The following is an 18,503-nucleotide window of genomic DNA, read 5'->3' on the forward strand; positions in this document are numbered from 1 at the left end:
CCGCCAAGGAAGTGCAGAAGATTCTTGGTTGGTGAACACGTGGAGGGGCTTGGAGAGACAGCAAGAGAGGTCTGTGTCCCTTCCCACATACCTCGCCCTAGGCATCTCTTCATCTGGAGGCTCATCTGCATCCTGTATCACATACCTTGATAAAAGCAGTCCCAGCCCTTTTTGGCTCAAAGGACCAATTTCCTGGAAGACAGTTTTCCCACAGACCCCCAGAAGAAGGGATGTTCCAAGATGATTCAAATGCATGACATTTATTGTGCATTTTATCTTTATCTTATTACATCAGCTCCACCTCAGATCATCAGGTATTAGAACCCAAAAGTTAGGGACCTCTGTTTTATAATAAATCAGTAACATTTAAGGAAGCTATCTCCCTGAGTTCTGTGAGCCGCTCTAACAAATGAATCACACCTGAGAAGAGGGTCCTGGCAACCTACTTCTCCAGCCAGTTGGTTGGAAGCACAGGAGACAACCTGGACTCATGTTTGGCATCTGAGTTTGATACAAGCCTGGGACCTGGGACACTTTGTTGCAAAACTTGCACCTGGACCCATCTCTCCTCCAGATGCAAAATACAAAGAAACTATATGGGACTAAAAATAACTGTGTGAATGCACCTTTGGGGCAAATTCTGGACCGAAAAATACAAAGACAAAAAACCCAACTGCCATTTCTGAAGAGCTGGGCGCAAAAGCGGAGTATTGCACTCAACACCATAGAGGGGTGGGCAAACCGCCTAAGCCCCGCCTCCAGCCCGACCCTCACATACACCTCACCCCAGATAAGGAAAAAGCTTGCCACCTCCGTTGGGGAGCAAGCCAGGGAACCTGTTACTTGTTTTCACTCATTCCTGCAGCCAGCAAGGGAGCCGCCCCAATAAAGCCTTTAAAATTGTTTTCATTTATCTATTTATTCTTGGTTGCACTGGGTCGTTGTTACTTCTTGGCATTTTCTCCAGTTGTAAGGAGTAGGGGCTACTCTCTAGTTAGAGTCTGTGGTCTTCTCCTCGTGGCTTCTCTTGCTGCACAGCAAAGGCTCTAGGGCTACAGGGCTTCAGCTGTTGTGGTGCTCAGGCTTAGTTGCTCTGCGGCATGCAGAATCTTTCCAGACCAGGGATCAAACTGATGTCCCCTGCGATGGCAGGCAGATTCTTAACCACTGGACCACCAGAGAAGTCCCCTAATAAAGTCTTGCCTGAATTTCTTGCCTGGCTTCTATTCATTTCTATTTATTTCTGTTGAAAGGACTGATGCTGAAGCTGAAGCTCCAATACTTTGGCCACCTGATGCCAAAAGTCGACTATTTTTTTTTCAAAAGTCGACTCTTTAGAAAAGACTCTGATGCTGGGAAAGATCGAAGGCAGGAAGAGAAGGGGATGACAGAGAAGAGATGGTTGGATGGCATCACTGACTCAGTGGATGTGAGTTTGAGCAAGCTCCAGGAGATGGTGAAGGACAGGGAAGCCAGGAATGCTGCAGTCTATGGGGTCGCAAAAAGTCATACATGACTGAGCTACTGAACACATTGATTGATTAAGGAGGCCAAGAACCCTGGTCGGTATGTGGGTAGGGACAGTTTTGTGGGACTGAGTCCTTAACCTATTGGATCTGATGCCATCTCCAGATATGGAGTGTCAGAACTGAGTGCAATGGTAGACCTCTGAGCCAATGTCATGGAGAACTGCTTGCTGTGGGAAAAAAACCCCACACATCTGATGTCAGTAGTGTGAGAGTAAAGGAGAAACACAGCATGAGAAGTGACTTTTTCTTAAACATATCTCAGTGCTTGCTAAGGCACTTCAGTTGTGTCCAACTCTTTGCGAGCCCATGGACTATAGATCACCAGGCTCCTCTGTTCATGGGATTTCCCAGGCAAGAATACTAGAGTGGGTTGCCATTTCCTCTTCCAGAGGATCTTCCTGATCCAGGGATCAAACCTGTCTCTTCTGTGTCTCCTGCATTGGCAGGCAGACTCTTTACCGTTGAGACACCAGGGTAGCCAATAGGGCCCTCACCAGACATGAATCTGCCAACACCCTGATCTTGGACTTCCGGCCCCCAGGACTATGAGAAATAAGTGTCGCTGAGATTTCTGTGACAGCAGCTCGAATGCACTGAGTGTATGATGGCCCATCCCTCCATATCTCTCCCCAACTCTGTACTCAGTGATGTCACGATGTTAGCTTTAAATCAGTGAGAGTATTAACATCACAGAAATCGCCAAAAGAGAGGACTTCCCTGGTGGTTAAGTGCTTAAGGCCTCCAATGCAGGGGGTGCAGTTTTGATCCCTGGTTGGGGGAGCTAAGATCTCACGTGCCTTGCCGCCAAAAAAACTAAAGCATAAAGCAGAAACAATATTGTAACACATTCAATAAAGACTTTGAAAATGATCTATATCAAAAAAATCTTTAAAAAATAAAAAAGACATTGGCGAAGGAGACAAATGGATGCTACCACCCCAACCCCACCTAGGAGCCAGTGGTTACACATTTGCCAGTATGCCTTGCATGGGACATACTTGTACCAATTCAAATTTTGAAATCAAGATGAGATGAACCAAAGTTAGACCTACCGAAGCCCAGCTGACCATGGACAGTTAAGATCTAAGCCACTGAGCTTTGGTGTAGTTCGTTACGTGACATTACCTTGCTGGCTGATAGTTATACCAAGCATCCACCATATTGGACAGAGAGAGTGTTGGAGCAGTGAAGCTACATGCAGATGAGAGAGGCTGTTGAAGGACTGGTTGGGTCCAAAGGTAGCTAGAAGTACGGGCAAACATGAGACCGGGGTTAGAATCTGGCAAGTTAATACCTGGGAGGGTTTGGTTAACTGACCTCAATTCTCTGAGCCTCCGGCTATCAACAGCAAATGGGTTCCTCAGAAAACTAAAAATAGAGTTACCATATAATCCCGCAATCTCACTCCTGAGCATACACTCAGAGAAACTTTAATTAAAAAAGACATACGCACCACAATGTTCATAGCAGCACTATTCACAATGACCAGGACATGGAAATCACCTAAATGTCCATCGACAGATGAATGGATAAAGAATGTGTAGTACATATATACAATGGAATATTACTCAGCCATAAAAAAGAATGAAATAGCCGAACTTAACATTGTAAAGCAATTATACTCCAATAAAAAAAATACTTAAAAAAAAAAAAGAATGAAATAATGCCATTTGCAGCAACATGGCTGCAACTACTGATAATGATACTAATAAGTGAAGTAAGTCACAAAGACAAATACAGTATGATACCACTTTTATGTGGAATCTAAAATACAGCACAAATAAACTTATCTACAAAACAGAAACTGACTCACAGACATAGAGAACAGACTTGTGGTTGCCAAGGGGAGGAAGGGAGAGGGATAGACTGGAAGTCTGGGGTTAGTAGATTCAAACTCTTACATTTAGAATAAACAACAAGGCCCTACTGTATAGCACAGGGAACTATATCCAATCTCCTGGGATAAACCATAACGGAAAAGAATATTTTAAAAAGGAATGTATATATGCATATAACTGTCACTTTGCCATATAGCAGAGATTGGCACAACGCTGTAAATCAACTATGCTTCAATAAAAAATAAATTTAGACGAGAGCAAATGGAGATGACCCCCACCCATTGTCAAGAGGATGAAAATAGAAGAACACATAGCCATAGGCACTCAATAAATTCTCCCACAGGGTGATGCCTGATATGTTCCCTGATGACCTGGCCAAGCTCACCTTCTGTCAGTGCCTTCCTTGCTCATTGTGCTCCAACCACACCCACCTCCTCTCTGTTCCCCGATGATGCAAACATCATCAGTTCATTCTAACCCTTCACTTGGTTCTGACATCTGCCTGGACCATTCCTCCCCAAACCTCTCTTGGTTATGACTTTGCTTTTCATCTCTGCTCATTGCCAAAATAGGCACTCAGTAATGTTATTGAATGCATGAATAAATGGGTGGGTGATGGGAGGATGGATGGGTGGGTGGATGGATGATGAATGGAAGAGCAGTTGATAGGAGATAGATGGGTGAGTGGACAGATGGATGGATGAATGGATGGGGGTGGATGAATAGATGGATGGTGGATGGGTGGGGTGGGTAGGTGGATGAATGGATGGATGGATGGGTAGGTGGGTGGATGGATGGATGGAGGTGTATGGATGGATGGAGTGGGTGGGTGGATGGATCAAAGGATGGGTGAATAGATGAATGGATGAATGGATGCATGGATGCATGGATGCATGGGTGGATGAATGGATGGGACATTTGTGGATAAGGGAACTGATTCAGTGCTGGAATCGAGACTGATCATAGACACCCAAACCTCTGGCCAGATCCCCATGCTCAGGGCTTCAGATCAAGATCATGTCAGGGAAGAGCCATCTCATCTCTGAGTCTGACTAGGACTGCCCTCTACTGGCTGACCTTGAGTTTGTAAGCAACCCACCACCTCTCAGTAATGTGAAAAAATAGGCTGTTTGTTGCTGTTCCGTGGCTAAGTCAGGACTCTTTGTGCCCCCATGGGCTGCAGCACGCCAGATTTCCCTGTCCATCACCATCTCCCGAAGTTTGCTCAAACTTACGACCATTGAGTTGATAATACCATCCAACCATCTTGTCCTCTGTCATCCCCTTCTCCTCCTGCCCTTAATCTTTCCCAGTATCAGGGTCTTCTCAAATGAGTTGGTTCTTCACACTAGGTAGCCAAAGTGTTGGAGCTTCAGTTTCAGCATCAGACCTTCCAATGAATATTCAAGGTTGATTTCCTTTAGGATTGACTGGTTTGATCTCCTTGCAGTCCAAGGGACTCTCAAGAGTCTTCTTCAACACCACAGTTCAAAAGCATCAATTCTTTGGTGCTCAGCCTTCTTTATGGTCCAACTCTCACATCCGTACATGACTACTGGAAAAACCATAGCTTTGACCACATGGACCTTTGTCGGCAAAGTGATGTCTCTGCTTTTTAATACATTGTCTAGGTTTGTCATAACTTTTCCTTCAAGGAGCAATCAGGTTTTCATTTCATGACTACAGTCACCATCTGAAGTGATTTTGGAGACCAAGGGAATAGTCTGTCACTGTTTCCATTGTTTCCCCATCTATTTGCCATGAAGTGATGGGACTGGATGACATGATCTTCGTTTTTTGAATGTTGAGTTTTAAGCTAGCTTTTTCACTCTCCTCTTCCACCTTCATCAAGAGGCTCTTTAGTTCCTCTTCACTTTCTACCATAAGGGTGGTGTTATCTGCATATCTGAGGTTATTAATATCTCTCTCAGCATATTGTGCTTCATCCAGCTTGGCATTTTGCATATACTCTGCATATAAGTTAAATAAGCAGGGTGACAATATACATCCTTGACCTACTCCTTTCCCAATTTGGAAGCAGTCCATTGTTCCATGTCCGGTTCTAACCATTGCTTCTTGACCTGCATACAGGTTTCTCAGGAGGCAGGTAAGGTGGACTGGTATTCCCATGTGTTTAAGAATTTTCCCCAGCTAGTTGTGATTCAATAGTCAAAGGCTTTAGCATAGTCAGTGAAGCAGAAGTAGATGTTTTTCTGTAATTCTCTTGCTTTTTCTATGATCCAACGGATGTTGGCAACTTGATCTCCGGTTTTTTTCTAAATCCAGCTTGAACATAAAAAATAGGCTGTAGTCAAAATTATTCTTTTATCTTTACCATCTTAACAAGCATTTATGAAGCACCTCTTCACACAGCAAACAAAAAGACAAATATCTCTAGATCACAGAACTTGAGTTCGGGATGGAAGAGGTGGTTGATACTGATTATAAGCACAATGATGAGGTAAGAAACCTTCAGTGTTAGAAGATGATAAACTTTGTGGAGAAAAACGCAGCAGGAAAGGGAGCAGATAACATGGGGACTTCATTTGAAAAAAAAAAAACAGCTTTATTGAGGTATAACTGACATACACACATTTAAACGCACAGAATCTGATAAGTTTTGACGTAAATATACCCTGTGAAGGGTTTCCTTGGTGGCTTATCAATAAAGAATCCAACTGCCAATGCAGGAGATGTGGGTTCAATCCCTGGGTTGGGAAGATCCCCTGGAAAAGGAAATGGCAGCCCACTCCAGTTTTCTTGCCTGGGAAGTTCCATGGACAGAGGAGCCTGGCCGGCTAGAGTCCATGGGGGTCACAACGAGTCAGACGCAACTTAGCATCTAAACAACAAAATCATACTCTGTGAAAGTATGAGCACAATCAAACAGTGACTATCCCTATTACTCTCGAAAGTTCCCTCGAGCCCTTCTGTGACCTCTCCTTCCCTCTCTCCCTGCCTCTGGGCCCCAGACAACCCCTGATCTACCTTCTGTTATTACAGGTCAGCCTGCATCTTCTATGGCAGAGTTTTTCCATCTCGGTGCTTTTGACATTGGGGCTGAAAAGGTGAAACCAACTTAAGAAACTGGATTTTGGGGACTTCCCTGCTGGTCCAGTGGCTAAGACTCCGTGCTCCCAATGCAGGGGGCCCAGGTTTGATTCCTGGTCAGGGAACTAGATCCTGCGTGTCACAACTGAGAGTTCACATGCCACAACGATGATCAAAGATCCCGCCTGCTGCAACTGAGACCTGGTGCAGTCAAATCAATGAATTTAAAAAACAGTTAAAAAAAAATGTCACAGGCTTATTGCAGAAGCACTAAGGAAACTTGGAATACTCTCCCTGAGCTACATATTTTGAAATTTGTGAAAGGACATGATGTCTGTAATGGTAGGTCTGTGGTTCTCAACTGTGGGTGGGGATTCTGCCCCAAGGGGCCACCAGGCCACAACTGTGAATGTCACCACTGGGGTGGGGGCTCCTGGCATTGAGTGGATGGGGCCAGGAATGCTGCTGAGCCCCTCACAGTGCCCAGGACTCAGTCCCCGTGTCAGCAGTGCTAGGGGAGAGACCTTGTTTAATTTAAACTGTCAAAACACATGAAACAATATAAAGAGCCTTGTTGGTTCATCCACATAATATACTTTAAGCACACATGGGCCATCATAGGAGTTACCCATGGAAACAGCTCTTGGGACTTCTCTGGCCCAGTGGCTAAGACTCCATGCTCCCAATGCAGGGGACCTGGGTTCAATCCCTGGTCAGGGAACTAGATCCCACATGCCACAGCTAAGAGTTCACATGCTGCAACTAAAGATCCTGAATGCCACAACTAAGACCAATCAAATAAATAAACAAAAATGGCTAAGATCAGTTGTAGTATGGGGGCTTCCCTGGTGGTTCAGCAGTAAAGAAGCCGCTCACAGTTCAGGAGTTGTTGTTCGGCCGTTCAGTTGTGTCTGACTCTTTGCAACCCCATGGACTGCAGCACGCCAGGCTTCCCTTTCCTTCACCATCTCCTGGAATTTACTCAAACTCACGTCTATTGAGAAAGTGATGTTATCCAACCATCTCATCCTCTGTTGCCCCCTTCTCCTCTCAATCTTTCCCAGAATCAGAGTCTTTCCCAAGTCAGCTCTTCGCATCAGGCGGGCAAAATACTGAAACTTCAGCTTCAACATCAGTTCTTTCAATGAATATTCAGGGTTGATTTCCTTCAGGATTGACTGGATTGATCTCCCTGCTGTCCAAGGGACTCTCAAGAGGCTTCTCCAGCATCACAGTTTGAAAGCACCAGTTCTTCTGAGCTCAGCCTGCTTTACAGTCCGGAGGGAATGGTAACCCACTCCAGTATTCTTGCCTGGAGAATTCCATGGACAGAGGAGACTGGTGGGCTACAGTCTATGGGGTTGCAAAAAGTCGGACACAACACGACTGAACGACGGAGCACATTTTTTTTTTTGAAAGAGAACAAAGTATTGCTGATTGAAGCCCACCAGTATACAGACACCTGTTAGAGCAGCTGTGAAAAATTCAGTCCCTGAATATCCACACCCGCCCCCGCCCCATTTGATGATGCAGAGAAACCAGCTGCCCTGTGCTGAATGGAAGGCAGGGGGGCTCAGCCTTCAAAGGCACATTCTAAAACCTGCAGCCAGCTGTTTGCAGCTGGAAATCGTGAGCCACTTCACGATCCCTGAGAAGAAATGGGAAGTGGATTTTGTCAATGAATCACCACCAGTGAAAGTCCTGAACACATAAGCCCCCTCCCACCCCCAGGAGGTACTAGGAGGCCTGACACTCTGGTCCACCTTCAGGGTAGAGGCTGGCACCCTCCTGCCCCTCCCACCTCCTTCAAAAGCAACTCCTACTTCCCTGCCTCCTGGCAAAACTGGACCTTTAGAAACATAGACAAGTTCAAAGAGCACAATGTTTAAAACACCCACCTGCTGTTATTCAAAAACAGACACTGTTTACTATTCGAGGGTTCTTTCCTGGGATGTTTTTGCAACCTCGCACTTCAATATTATTTACAGATTTATTTTTACAAGACTGGCATCATTAGTGAAGGTCTGAACATCTTATTTTGGAAACTACATTTTTTTTTTTCTTTTAAGAGTATATTACGGCTTGGCAGTTCCTCAAAAAGCTAAACATAGAGTCACCATATGACAGTGATTCCACTCCTACGTGTACACCCGAAGGAATAGAAAGTGAGGACTAGAATAGATATTTGTAAATGTACGTCCAGAGCAGCGAGATTCACAAAAGCCAAAAGATATAAATGAGACAAACGTCCTTCGATAGATTAATGAAGAGATAAACGCAGGTGTCCCTCCACGCACCGGAGCATCACTCAGTCACGAAAATGGGAGAAGCCCTGACACTCACTACCACATGGACCAACTCTAAGAACACGATGCTCAGTGAGAGAAGCAGACACAGAGGGACACAGAGGGTGTGATTCCATCCATGGGAAACGTCCAGAACAGGCCAATCCACAGACACAGAGAGTGGGTTCACTTTTAACGTCTTACTTTGAAATAATTTTAGGCTTGTAGAAGAACGCAAAGACAGTCCCCAGAGTGGCTGTGTACCTTTCACCACCAATTCCTGAATAGTCCTTTGAAACTTTTCATTGTGGGGAAATACATATCCTGTGAAATTTACCATCCTGTCCATTCTGGGATCACGTCCAGCCTGGGGCCCTAAGCTGCTGCCTGATTCCTTCCAGGGCCACAGGGAAATCCAAGAGGGTGGGGTGCTTGGATCACTCCAGGGAGCAGCACCCCTTGTGGGCCCCAGAAGGCCATCAGGCAAGAGGAAGAAATACACCTGGATTGTGGGTGTGGAATGTCATTAAATATTTCTATTGTAAAATACACATACGGTAAATCTGCTGTCTTGACCATTTCTAAGTCCACAGCTCAGTGGCATTAAGTACATTCACATTGTCCTGCAACCATCCCCACCATCATCTCCAGAACTTTCTCACCTTCCCAAACTGAAATTCTGTCCCTATGAAACTCTGACTCCTCATCCCCGGGGCTTCTCTGATGGTTCAGACAGGGAAAGAATCTGCCTTCAATGCAGGAGACCTGGGTTCAATCCCTAGGTCAAGAAGATCCCCTAAAGAAGGGAATGGCTACCCATTCTAGTATCCTTGCCTGGAGAATCCCATGGACAGAGGAACCTGGCAGGCTACAGTCCACAGGGTTGCAAAGAGTCGGACACAACTGAGCAACTAAGACTTTCACTACTACTACTTTCCCCGTCTCCTCCCCCTAGCCCCTGGCCCCACCATATACTTCCTGTCTCTGTGGATCTGACTCCTCTAGGACCTCTTGTGAGTGGGATCAGACAGTGTGTGTTCTTCTGTATCTGGCTTCTCTTACTGAGCATCATGTCCTCAAAGTTCATCCATGTAGTCAGAATCTCCTTCCTTTTTAAGGCTGAGTAATATTCCACTGTGTGGATGGACTTCATTGTGTTCATCCACCATCCATCCATGGACACTTAGGGTGTCTCCATCTTTTGGTTGGCATGCATCAAGCTGCTGTGAACACGGGGGTGCAAATATCTCTTCAAGTCCCTGTGCTCAGCTCTTTCCAGGATGCACCCAGGTCATATGGTGATTCTGTGTTCAACCATCCAGACTTTTCCACAGCAGCCACATCATTTTACATCCTTCAGAGCAGCCATGCACAAGGTTCCAGTTTCTCTACATCCTTGCTACCACTTGCCATTTTCCATCTTTTTGATAACAGTCAGCTTAGTGGGTGTGAGGTGGCATCTTGCTGTGGTGAGCCCTTCCTGCTTTTTTAAAGAAAAAATTTTTTAAATTATTTATTTATTTATGTTGAATTTTTTTGTTTTTCTTGGCTGCACCTCTCAGCATGAAAGATCTTAGTTCCCCGGGCCAGGGATGGAACCCACGCCACCTACAATGGAAGCCCACACTCTTAAACTGCTGGACCACCAGGAAGTCCTGAGCCCTTCCTGCCTTAAGTCGTTTTGTTTCTGCAACAGACCCCAGTCTTCCTGACTAACATAAACACAGCAGAAAGAAAATCTCCCCCAGGAGGAGACTTTCCAACCCCACATGCAAGCATTCGCATGCAGATCAAGGCAACAAGTGTTGCAAGACCTTTTTTTATGATAATACTTCCTATCAGTGAGGCTGTGGCAAAGCAGGCCTTTGCCTCTGCTGCTTGTGGGAGAGTAAATTCTTACAGCATTTCTAGACGGTCTTAGGTAACAGCTGTTTGTTGACCTAGAAATTCCACTTCTAGGAATTGATCCCAAGAAAATTATCTAGAATGCCACAAATATGTATACACTGAGGACCAAGACACCCTTTGTGTAATCACCACAAAACTGGGAACTCTGAGCTTCCCTGGTGGTACAGGGGACAGGAATCTGCCTGACAGTGCAGGGGACATGTATTCGATCCCTGGTCTGGGAAGATTCCACATGCCTTAGAGCAACTAAGCCCCTGTGCCACAGCTACTGAGCCTGCCCTCCAGAGCCTGGGAGCCACAACTACTGAAACCTGTGTGCTCTAGAGCCCATGCGCTGCAGCACGAGAAGCATTGCAATGAGAAAACTGAGCACTGTAACTTGAGAGTGGCCCCCGCTCGCCACAACTAGAGGAAGCCCACACACAGCAACAAAGACTCAGTGCAGTCAAAAGTAAATAAATAAGTCACTGGAAATTCCAAAACAAATAAATAACAAGGACTGTTGTATAGCACAGGACTTCTCTGATGGCTCAGACGGTAAAGAATCTGCCTGCAACACAGGAGACCCAGGTTCTATCCCTGGGTCAGGAAGATCCCCTGGAGAAGGGTACCCACTTCAGTATTCTTGCCTGGAGAATCCCATGGACAGAGGAGCCTAGCGGGCTACAGTGCACGGGGTCACAAAGAGTCAGTCATGACTGAGTGACTTCCACTTCACCCTTCACTCTATAGCATGGTGATCTATCTTCAATATCCTGTAATAACCTATATGGGAAAAGAATCTGAAAAAGAATATAAATAAGTATGTATGTGTGTGTGTGTGTGTGTGTGTGTGTGTGTAAAACTGATTCACTTTGCTATACACTTGAAATTAACACAACAGGGTAAATTAACTATACTTCAACTATATATAACTATATATATATATATGTATTATATATATAAATGAGATAAAAAGTAGCCCAGAGTCTGAGATAAGCCTGCTCATATCTGCCATCCCCCCTCCAGTCCCTGGTGAGGGTGTTTTTATGGAGATGGCATAATGCCAGGGGCATGTCAGGGTGCCTTGTGTTTTATCACCAGTGACAGACGTGTGTGCGTGCGGATTTGTGGCCAAATCTGGCCCCTTCAGGCCATCTGAGGCCTGGTTCTTGCCCAGGCCTGTGCGAGGCATAGGGAAAAGTGGTTGTTTTCTGTTTACTTCCCTTTTCTGGCTGTTTGTTCAAGAGTCCAGAGGACTCTGAACGGTTCTGTGTGGAGCGTAAGCTCAGGAGAGAGGGCGGGGCTTGAAAAGGTCACTGAAAGAGGAGAAAGGAGTTCAGCTTCTTTTCTGTTGACTTCAGCATTTGATGAAGAAAGTTTTCAAACGGAGGGAACTTGACAGGGAAGGCCCTCATCGCCTCTGCCCAGAGGCTACCTAAGTCGTGTTTTGCTGTGTTTGCTTTGTCTGTTCACCCATCTTGTTTAATTGCTTGGTCGTGTGTGACTCTCTTCAATCGTATAGTCTGGGGCCTGCCAGACTCCTCTATCTACAGGATTTCCCAGACAAGAATACTGCCTTTTCCTTTTCTGAGGGGGTGGGGGTGGGGGTGGGGTGGAGATCTTCCTGACCCAGGGATCCAACGCCGGTCTCCTGCATTGCAGGCAGATTCTTTACCACAGAGCCACCAGGGAAACCCCTTACCCATCTTACTTTTTAAATTTTTTGGCCATGCCATGCAGCTTTGGGGATCTTAGTTCCCCAAGTAGTGGTTGAACCGGTGCCAGTGAGTGTGGAATCCTAACCACTGGACTCGCCATACTGACTCTAGTGGGACCCTGGACATGGACCCTCCATCATCCATGTCTTCTTTCCGTTCCTAGCAGCTCTGCTCTCACCACCTCCAGGAAGCCCTCCCTGATGCCCCTCTTTTCCTCCCTGCAGTCCAAGGGCCCTCACCTCTCACAGACTCCCTACCCCCAGTGAGGCACCTCCTCTCTGATTTCTTGCTTTTCCTTTTTATATCCTTTTTTAAATTTTTATTTTATTGAATTAGAGAACCCTGGAGGTCTACAGTCCATAGTGTTGCAAAGTCAGACATGACTGAAGCGACTTAGCAGGCACGCACACATAGTTGATTTACAACGTTGTGTTAAAATTCCTCTGTACAGCAAAGTGACTCAGTTATACTTATATGTACATTCTTTTTCATATTCTTTTCCCACTGTATATATGTATTTATTTTTGGTTGTGCTGGGTCTTTCTCTAGTTGTGGTGAGCGGAGGCTACTCTCTAGTTACTCGGTGTGTGGCCTTCTGATTGTGGTGGCTTCTCTTGTTGCTGAGCACAGGCTCAGCAGTTGTGGCTCACGGGCTTAGCTTTCCTCCACATGTGGGATCTTCCTGGACCAGGGATCGAACCCATGTCCCCTGCGTTGGAAGGCAGATTCTTTACCACTGAGCCACCAGGGAAGCCCTCTTTTTCATATTCTTTTCCATTATGGTTTATCATAGGACACTGAATATAGTTCCTGTGCTATATAGCAGGACCCTGTTGTTTATCCATTCTATGTATAAATATAGGGACTTCCCTGGTAGTTCAGTGGTTAAGAATTCACTGCGCAACGTAGGAGATGTGGGTTTGATTCCTGGTCAGGGAACTAAAATCCCACATGCCTTGGGGCAACTAAGCCTGCTCACCACAAGCAGAGAGTCTATGAGCCTTGGAGAAAGATCCTGCATGCTGCAACTAAGACCGGATAAAGCCAAATAAATAAATAATATATTAAGCTAATATGTAGGTTACATTTGCTAATCCTACATTGTCACTCCTTCCCTCCCCCATCTGGGTGTCCCCAGATTACATGAAGAAAGAAGGAGAAAGTGACAGTGGGGGAAGACTGGATGAGTCGGGGGACTCCTGTGATTGTCATGCTGGTGACTGTCACTCCTGGCATCCAGTGGGTGGGGCCTGAGAGGCTACTCCTTGGCCCACAGCGCCCAGGACGCCCCGAAAGTGGAGACTGGGAATTCATTTCTCCCTGAAGAACTCCACCCTGGGACTTCCTGGTGGTGCAATGGCTAAGAATCCGCCTGCTGATGTGGGGGACACAGATTCGGTCCCTGGTCCAGGAAGGTTCCACATGCTGAGGAGCAACTAAAGCCATGCGCCACAACTCCTGAAGCCTGCGCTCTAGAACCCATGCTCTGCAACAAAAGAACCCACCACAGTGAGAAGCCTGAGCACCACAACTAGAGAATAGCCCCTGCTCACTGCAACTAGAGAAAAACCTGCATGCAGCAGGAAAGACCCAGCTCAGACAAAACTAAAATAATAACAATAATAAAATACCCAACCCTGCATGAGTTTCACGAAGGAGATGTGACAGCAAGCAAGGTTTCTGGTGCTGGAAGAATCTGGAGAAGAGTTTGGTCCTATTCTGTGTTTACGATCTTAGAGGCGGGTGCCTTGGTGCCCCTGACGGGCACCCACAGTGACAGGACAGAGGTATCATCTTGTACATCACTTCTACCTCCCCCGCAGCAGGCTGAGGGAGCTGCCTCCAGAACCAGAGTGCACCCTCTCCACCAGGATGACAGGACACTGCCCACATCTCCGCCCAGAGTTGGAGATGTCAGAGTCTGACACCTAGATGCCCCATGACCACTTTCCCAGACACATCCCACCTTGACCCTACAAGCACCCCGTTCTTCCTCCACCCACGCTTTTCTCCAAGTTGCTACAGTTTTTCATTTGTTTTTTTACCAGTGTGTGCTCAGTCGCTCTGTCATGTCTGATTCTCTGTGATTCCATGGACTGTAGTTCATCTCGCTCCTCTGTCCATGGGATTCTCCAGGCCAGAATACTGGAGTGGGCTGCCATTTTCTCCTCCAGGGAATCTTCCTGACCCAGGGATCGAACCTTCGTCTCGAATCTCCTGCATTGCAGGCGGATTCTTTTACCACTAGCGCCACCTGGGAAGCCCAAACAGGCTGTGTTTTTGCCCCTTTCCATTCACTGCTGCTGCTACTGCTAAGTCACTTCAGTCGTGTCCGACCCCGTGCGACCCCATAGACGGCAGCCCACCAGGCTCCCCTGTACCTGGGATTCTCAAGGCAAGAACACTGGAGTGGGTTGCCATTTCCTTCTCTAATGTGTGAAAGTGAAAAGTGAATGTGAAGTCGCTCAGTCGTGTCTGACTCGTAGCAACCCGATGGACTGCAGCCTACCAGGCTCCTCCGTCCACGGGATTTTCCAGGCAAGAGTACTGGAGTGGCGTGCCATTGCCTTCTCCCTTTCCATCCACAGTGATTCCAAATTAAAGCGTGCTTTGGCCTGCAAGGGCTTGGGGCCAGCCACTGAGGAAGGAACCTCCTGCCCCAAGTTTTGAGTCCGGAGGCTCCTGCTGGCTCCTTGTGGACTGCAGAGACCTGGACGTCACCCCCTAGACCCTGGCCTGGCAGGTGAGAACCTCTTGGAGACACCTCCCTGACCAGGTTCTGTGTGCTGGGGGCTCAGCTCGGAGTCTGGTCACTGTCTGCCCTCAGTCATGGGGGGTAAACACAGCTCAACCCACTGACCAGTGGCTGGCCATGGGCAGTTCTGGATCCTGGAATTCTTAGCTCAGAATCGCTCATCTGTGTAACACACTAGAGTCTTTGCCATGTGGCAAAGACCCAGATTTGGAAACCCAGAGGCTCTTTCAGCCTCAAGAAATCAGAGCCTAGGGCTTCCTGGTGGTCTAGTGGTTAAGAATCTGTCTGCCGATGCAGGGGACACCGGTTCGATCCTTGGTCTGGGAAGATCCCACACGGTGCGGGGCAACTAAGCCCATGAGCTGCAACAACTGAACCTGCACACCCTAGAGCTTGTCCTGGCAGCAAAATAAGCCACCATAAATAAGAAGCCTGAGCATGGCAACTAGAGAAAGCCCTCGAGTGGCAATGAAGACCCAGTGCAGCCATAAATAAATAACATTAAAAAAAAAAAAAAGAAAGAAAACGGAGCTTAAATAATGACATACTGGCCCCACAAATAGTGAGGACCCTTAAGTGTTACCCTAAGATGGGTGATTTTTGTTTTTTGAAGGTTGAGTTTTAAGCCAGCTTTCTCTCTCCTCTCTCACCTTCATCAAGAGGCTCTTTAGTTCTTCTTCACTTTCTGCCGTAAGAGTGGTGTCATCTGCGTATCTGAAGTTATTGATATTTCTCACAGCAATCTTGATTCCAGCTTGTGCATCATCCAGCCCAGCATTTTGAACGATGTCCTCTGCATATAAGTTAAATAAGCAGGGTGACAATATACAGCCTTGACATACTCCTTTCCCAATTTGGAAGCAGTCCATTGTTCCATGTCTGATTCTAACTGATGCTTCTTAACCTGCATACAGGTTTCTCAGGAGGCAGATAAGGTCGTCTGGTATTCCCATGTGTTTAAAAATTTTTCACAGTTTGTTATGATCCACACAAAGGCTTTGGTGTAGTCAATGAAGCAGAAGTAGATGTTTTTCTGGAACTCTCTTGCTTTTTCAATGTTGGCTTAAAACTCAACTCAAAAAATAAAGATCATGGCATCTGGTCCCATCACTTCATGGCAAATAGATAGGGAAACAATGGAAACAGTGAGAGACTTTAATTTTGGGGGCTCCAAAATCACTGCAGATGGTGACTGCAGCCATGAAATCAAAAGACACTTGCTCCTTGAAAGAAAAGCTATGACCAACCTAGATAGCATATTAAAAAGAAGAGACATTACTTTGCCGACAAAGGTCCGTCTAGTCAAAGCTATGGCTTTTCCAGTAGTCATGTATGGATATGAGAGTTGGACTATAAAGAAAGCTGAGCACCAAAGAATTGACGCTTTTGAATTGTGGTGCTGGAGAAGATTCTTGAGAGTCCCTTGGACTGCACGGAGATTAAACCTAAAGGAAATCAACCCTGAAAAGTCATCGGAAGGACTGATGCTGAAGCTGAAGCTCCAGTACTTTGGCCACCTGATACTAAGAACTGACTCACTGGAAAAGACCCTGATGCTGGGAAAGATTGAAGGCAGAAGGAGAAGACGACGACAGAAGGTGAGATGGTTGGATTGATGACTCGATCACTGACTCAATGGACATGAGTTTGAGCAAGCTCCAGGAGTTGGCGATGGACAGGGAAGTCTGGCATGCTGCAGTCCGAGGGGTTGCAAAGAGTCGGGCACGACTGAGCGACTGAACTGAACTAAGATGGGTGATTGAGAGCAAACCCTGGAAATAAAAGAAACATTGAAAGTAATTAGAAAGTACAACTTCATCTGCTTTTTTGTCTTCACCATGAGTGACAATTCTAAACAATATCATTGATTAGATATTCTTCCCCTGGGAAATTTCTTTGGTTGGTCTAACACTTGCGATTATTAGTCTTTGTTGAGTTTTTTTTTTTTTTTTAAGATTTTTAAAGAATTTATTTATTTATTTTTGGCTGCACTGGGTCTTCCTTGCTGCAAGCAGGCTTTTAAAAGATTCAGTAAGCCAGAGACTGACTACTCTATAGTTGTGGTGCACAGACTCCTCATTGTGGTGGCTTCTTTTGTTTCGGAGCACAGGCTCTAGGGTGCAGAGGCTTCAGTAGCTTTGGAGCGTGGGCTCAGTAGTTGTAGCACATGGGCTTAGTTGCCCTGTGGCATGTGGAATCTTCCCTAACTAGGGATCAAACCCATATCCCCTGCATTGGCAGGTGAATTCTTAACCACTGGACCACCAGAGAAGTCCTAAGTAATTTTTGATGTGGACCATTTTTTAAAGTCTTTATTGAATTTATTATAACATTGCTTCTGTTCTATGTGTTGTTTTGGCCCGGAGGCATGTGGGCTCTAAGCTACCAGACCGGGGATGGAACCTGTCCCCTGTGCATTGGAAGGTGAAGCCTTAAGCACTGAACTGCCAGGGCAATTCCTCTGTTGAGTCTTAATAATTGTACATAGGGATGCCGAAAACTAGACGTTTGTATTACAAATGCCGTGTAAGTAAATAGTAAATATTTCATTCAACAGAAAAGGGAATTTGGAAACACACAGGGACTCAGCCACATGCTTTGGAGAGTATATTTTCTAATAGTTTTGTAATAGTTCAAGGTCCCTTGTGGAAAGTTTGTGTCTCTAACCCCAATGGACAGAGTATTGTAGATTGGAAATAAAAATGAGATAAAACTGAGAGGCAGGGATTGTAAAGACAAAGGAACAAGTAGCTACTTCATTCCGTATAACTCTTTGGAGACTCTATTTGTGCCTAAAACATAAAAACATGAAACAAAGTGGGGCCTGCAAGAATAATATTTTTGCTTGAGGCAAAATTTAATTCACACGTGAACTATCTCTCTGATTTTATCCACAAGGAAAAGCATTTTTGCTGAAGGCCAAATGGTACATAAAATATTTTACTAAATTTAAATATTATCTTTACCATTTAAAGTTCTTTTTTAACTGTAAGTTGTTTCAACATGTGAAAGATCGGATCCAGAAAATCATTATTAAGATCGATAAATATTAGGTTACTAAAAATTATTCTTTCCTATAAGGGGACGGGGCGCTAGGACCCCTCCTCCAAATATCCGTGGCCTTTGTCGCCCAGAACCCCCTGGGGACGGAGTCCCTCCGGGAGAAAGGACCCTGACTAGGGCGACGTGGACCACGGTGGAGACGTGGACCCGTAAGACTCCGACCCCACCCCCACCCCCAAAAGCCGGCGCAGAGGTGGGCCGCGGTCTCTAGGCCTGGCGGTGGGGGGCGGGGCGAAGCGCGCGCGCCGCGCGTTCCCGACGCCACGGCGGCCCCGCCCCCTCCGCGCGTTCGCAGAGCTTGGCAACGGGACGGGGCGGGACCTGAAGCATTCTTCCAATCCAAGGCGCTGTCCCTCGCCGCTTGCCAATCAGAA

This window comes from Cervus canadensis, chromosome 4 (assembly GCF_019320065.1).
Source record: "Cervus canadensis isolate Bull #8, Minnesota chromosome 4, ASM1932006v1, whole genome shotgun sequence".
Classification (NCBI taxonomy): Eukaryota; Metazoa; Chordata; class Mammalia; order Artiodactyla; family Cervidae; genus Cervus; species Cervus canadensis.